General features: G+C 34.5%; 1 long non-coding RNA gene across 2 annotated transcripts; it reads right to left on the bottom strand.

The window, feature by feature from the left end:
• Positions 1 to 1,886: 1,886 nt before the first annotated feature.
• Positions 1,887 to 5,223, bottom strand: LOC130013245 (uncharacterized). 2 transcript variants are annotated; one of them, XR_008788624.1, is made up of 4 exons: positions 3,716 to 5,223; positions 3,231 to 3,377; positions 2,529 to 2,898; positions 1,887 to 2,396 (listed from the first exon to the last, which is right to left on the bottom strand). It is a non-coding gene; the product is annotated as an uncharacterized LOC130013245 (long non-coding RNA). The 2 variants fall into 2 exon arrangements; XR_008788625.1 differs by having other exon boundaries at positions 3,231 to 5,221.
• Positions 5,224 to 5,445: the final 222 nt, after the last annotated feature.

Below are 5,445 nucleotides of genomic sequence, written 5' to 3' on the forward strand. Positions count from 1 at the left end.
AGAAGAAAAGAAAAAAAAATCGGGTCACATAACGCATAATTACATCATTATTTGTGTTAATGTTTGTTTAAATTAGTTCTTTATAATGAATATTATAGACTGCTTCTTAAGATATTTTGACAAGATATTTTGTATTCTATTGTATATATGTATAATGCCAAGTTTTATTGCCATGTCTTTAGAACTGTTTAGGTGTATTGAAATATTAATTACTTGTAAAGTGTAACGTGAAAACAATAAAAAAAAAAATCCTAATTGAAACGTTGCAGTTAATAAAACCTAGTGAATGTTATCCATAAAGTTGTCATTTTATTATATATCCTGTTCACTAAATGCCCTTCAAAGATATCATTTTAGATATATTTCATTTAGATCCTGTTATAAAGTACACACATTCTTTATGCATCTGTAACTGTAAGTTATGGTAATAGCACGATATTAAAATTGAGAAAATTGTGTTAATGCTGTATTTTTTGTATTAATGGCTAGTCTAATTATTATATTTATTGAAATTAGATGCCAGGTTTTAGCAGCAAACAATTAAAATGTTTTATACCCATACTTTTTCTCGACTCTTTGATGAAAATGGATGGGTATACACCGATACACACTTTAAGCGGCCGTGTATCAGTTGAAAAGGGACAAAAATAACAAAATCATGATTTACATATTTATTTGAACATCTACAACCCGTTTTGAACATCTTATGGTAAAAGAGTTATCATTTTCAACTGTCTCAGAACTTTTCGAATGTGCGTCACTCTCAGTCATATTCTTACATTTTGTCTCACATTTCTTTACATTTTGAAATCTAGTCGCACTTTCACATTTTGTCGCACTTTCACATTTTGTCGCGGCTTATGCTCATCCGCAGCATATAATCCAAATATTTTACTATTATAAATTAATCTCTTGGCATTTTCAACACTATAAACTTCCACATTTTGTCGCGGTTTATGCTCATCCGCAGCATGTAATCCAAATATATTACTAGTATAAATTAATCCATTGGCATTTTCTACACTACAAACTTGAGAACTCTACAATTCCAACTCGTCTTCATTTAATGGCTGTTCTTGTTTTTGTCTGTCAGTGGATGTCAATACCTCGCGAAGTTAATGAATTGATCTGTGTGGAAATTAGCAAATGTACCTTGCTTATCAAAAAAGTTAAAAACCCAATCTTTTGTACTGATCTCGAAGTGTCATCATATTACTATGCAATTGGTATTTTTCCTCGTGTTTGGCAGAATTCGACTCATCTGCATGGCTTTAATTTCTTATTCTGCGAAGGATCGGGCTTCTAAATCTTCGCGATCATTGACATCTCTTGCAGAACTGATATTCTCGGTCTTAGAAATATATATCTGTGACATTATAAAGTAGGATTCTTCGACGAATTTCCGCATTCATTTCTGCCATCCACTACAATCGACGCAGCAAGGATGTTGGCAAAACAACAAGAAATGGCTATTGTACATAATGATTGGATGACGTTTGCTTTTCTCAACCAATCAATGTCCCTGCTATGAACATTTTCCCTGACCTGATTTAAACCGTGAAATGCACGTGTGGTGTACCGACATCATTTACCTGAGTAGAAATAAGCGTTTGCCATGAGATAATTGGGGGGGGGGGGCTCTGAATGGGAAACTTTGATAAATTTGTGAAATGTAAAATGCTTTTGAAATTGGGAAAAATAGAAAAAATAGAAAAAATCTCTATTTCTCGAAAAAGTATTTATTTTAAGTCAGTTATATACCTTGTTTTCTCGGTGTATGGGTTGATACACCTTGAAAACAAGGTATATAACTATTACTTACTGACATATTTACAAAATTAGTCTCTGGTATAAAATTTTTGAATATAATTAATTATGTACAAATTTTATATAGTTATGAATTTCTTTACAGAGCTCTATAAAGTCAAATCAAATTGAGAATAAAAACTGTGAAGAAAATACTTTGATTAATAAAATGGTACAGACAGAGAAAATAGTTGATGCTATCGCAGGTTAGTTAAACTCATTTTATAGACTTGTAGATTTTTTATAAGATATGGCTGTAAATGTTCAACATAAAAACATGATTATTTTGAAACAAGTTGCTGCATGGTTTCTTTTTCGGGATATATTCTCTCTATGCAGAATCCTGTCTTGTAAAAGTGACAAAGTTGCAAAATTGTGCCCCAGTTATGAGAAGTTGTCCCTGAATCTGAAACCAGTGAATATGGTTTCTAGACAATTTATATTCATCTTCATCATCATTTTGAATTATAAAGAAATCTTTCAGTTTATTACATGCTTCTGTAAGTGTCAAATCTCAAGCGGAGAAGGACATTTAATTTTAACGAGCCAAGTCTCGCCTTTAATACAAACAATTGCATCTGGTGTAGCACCTAAAAATGAAAAAGCAGGATTTATTACAAGTCCAATGTCATGAATATGATTCCCAGTCTGTTTGATATACATTTGTTTAGCAATGGTTTCGTTTGCTTGCTTATAAGAAGTTGGAACAGAATAAAAATTACCTTTGTCAAATGTGTTTTTAAAAATGAATTGTTTATTCTTTCTTTTCATAATAGCTCCAAAATTTGAGGCAGTAACACCACACTTTCTTTCGTTCATCCAGGTCTTATTATTATTTCTTGTAAATCTCTCTATTTTTAAGGCTTCATCTTGCTTTACATCTATTTATTTCCACTCAACTTTCATCTTTTCTATCTGATTTAAATCTAAATGTACATCAACTGGTTTTGGAAAAACTATTTCACCACATTTATCAGGGTTCTCTGTTCTCGGTTGAGTTGTCACTTGCATAAGGGGTGCTTGAAATACATATTGTAATCTATTTACTGTATATATTTTTCAGGATTTCAATCATGGACATCTTGGCATTTGCTGCAGAAAATATAAAAATTAAGGAAAAATATGCAAAATTAACTGTGGAAAATGAAAATCTTAAATGCAGTCAAGTTCATCAAGTATGGCCACACACAAATATTATCATTTAAAACTGATTTTGGCTGACTTGTCTGTTGCATTTTAACAAATTTTATGCGATTCCGTACTGAGAAATAAAAATGGAATATAAAATACTGCATTATGTCTTCTTTGTTACTGAAAATACAGGGGGATAACTAATGATATTGTTTTTATTACGGTTTTGCATCTGCGGTTTTGCTAAAAATACCTAAACTGGCCCAAATCAATGTAGATACATTATTACATACATGATATGCAAGTGGGGATCCAATAAGTTGAGGGCCAATAATGGGTGTTGTTATGGAGTCTGCTGTGCTGCTCACCAAGTATGAGATTGGACTGTCCTTCAAGGTTTGAAGATGTAGTATATATTGGTATCTGATACTTGAATTTTTCTAAAAAAGAAAGTATTAAGCTACAAAGCAAGCATACCATTATTTAAAGAAATTGCATTTGACACTCCTTGTATACTGAGCGCCATGGAAAACGCATCACTTTTTTTTCCCAAATATTTTATTACTAGGTGGTTTTGTATGTATAATATTATGCAATACTATGAACTATTGTTTCACACAATGCTCCCAAACGCAAAAAAATATCGGCCCGTGTGCAAAAAAAAAATTGCACGAGATGCACATGAAAAACCCAATATTCACGTGCAGCATTGTGTGTGAGCCCTTTAAAAGCATGTTTTCAACATGTAGCTCAAGACAGCTACATCTGGGTCACTCACCTGCGTGACAGATTCCGCCCAGCGACTCGAACAGGTGCAGCAGTCGTCGGAAGACAAGGACCAGTAAGAGCCAACACCAAAAGACGTCGTCTAAGAGAAGTAGGACTCCGTGCACGACGACCTTATGTTGGAGCTATGCTCAGGTCAGGGCCCATAAACCAGGAAGTTGCATCTGATATGCACAAACATCGAAAGGAACTACTTGCGGTTATAAAGATACATTTCAAGCCCAAAGTTTTATCATAACCAGATAAAAATTGTGACCGTCCACCAGCTAAAGTAACCAGCGGCTGGCAGGCAGGATACGCCCACATTTTCGAGAGATGGATAGAGAACAAGCTAAAAAGAAAGTGATTTTGCCAACAATCAAGGGCCATAATTCAGGAAATTACAAATCGATATACGCAAATATTGAAAGGAACCGAGATCTTTTGGTTATAAACTTACATTTCACGTTTCAACAAAATCGGATAAAAATTGTGACCTCTATAGGGTCCACAACCTTGATATACCTGATACCATATTTTTACGCTATTTTAGAACTAGGGGCGGACATTTTGCCTGTCAGTTCTGGGCCGATTTTCACAAAATTCGAACTCAGCCGTCCTTAGGGTGTAACGGTGATACACTAAAACGTTTTTTTTTTAAATCGGATAAAAATTATGACCTCTATAGGGTCCACAAGCTAAAAACGCGATTTTCCCTACAATCAAGGGCCATAATTCAGGAAATTACAATTCGATATGGGCAAATATCGAAAGGAACCGGGATCGTTGTGTTATAAACTTACATTTCAAGTTTCAACAAAATCGGATAAAAATTGTGACCTCTATAGGGTCAACAACCTTGATATACCATATTTTTACGCTATTTGAGAACGAAGGGCGGCCATTTTGTCTGTCAGTTTTGGGCTGTTTTTTACGAAATTCGAACCCAGTCGTCCTTAGGGTGAAACGGTGATATACTAAAAAAAAAATTTTTAAATCGGATAAAAATTATGACCTCTATAGGGTCCACAAGCCAAAAAACGCGATTTTTCGTACAATCAGGACCCATAATTCAGGAAGTTACGGTCCGATATGCGCGAATATCGAAAGGAACCGAAATCTTTGGGTTATAAACTTACATTTCAAGTTTCATCCAAATAGGATTAAAATTGTGACCTCTATAGGGTACACAACCTTGATATACCATATTTTTACGCTATTTGAGAAAGAAGGGCGGCCATTTTATCTGTCAGGTTTGGACCGATTTTCACGAAATTCGAACTCGGCCATCCTTAGGGTGTAACGGTGATATAATAATACGTTTTTTTAAATCAGATAAAAATTATGACCTCTATAGGGTCTACAAGCTAAAAACGCGATTTTTCGTACAATCAGGGGCGGCCATAATTCAGGAAGTTACAGTCCGATATGCGCAAATATCGAAAGGAACCGAGATCTGTGAGTTATAAACTTACATTTCAAGTTTCAACAAAATTGGATAAAAATTGTGACCTCTATAGGGTCCACAAGCTAAAAACGTGATTTTTCGTACAAACAGGGGCCATAATCCATGAAGTTTCGATCCGATACATGCCAATATCGAAAGCAGTCGAGGTCTTTTGGAGATAATCCTATATTTCAAGTTTCGTCAAAATCGGATAAGAATTGTGACCTGTGTCTACAAACAAATTGTGGACGCCCGGACGGACACGGGCAACGACAATATACGTCCACATGAAAATG

Source organism: Patella vulgata, chromosome 1, assembly GCF_932274485.2.
Source record: "Patella vulgata chromosome 1, xgPatVulg1.2, whole genome shotgun sequence".
NCBI classification, from domain to species: domain Eukaryota; kingdom Metazoa; phylum Mollusca; class Gastropoda; family Patellidae; genus Patella; species Patella vulgata.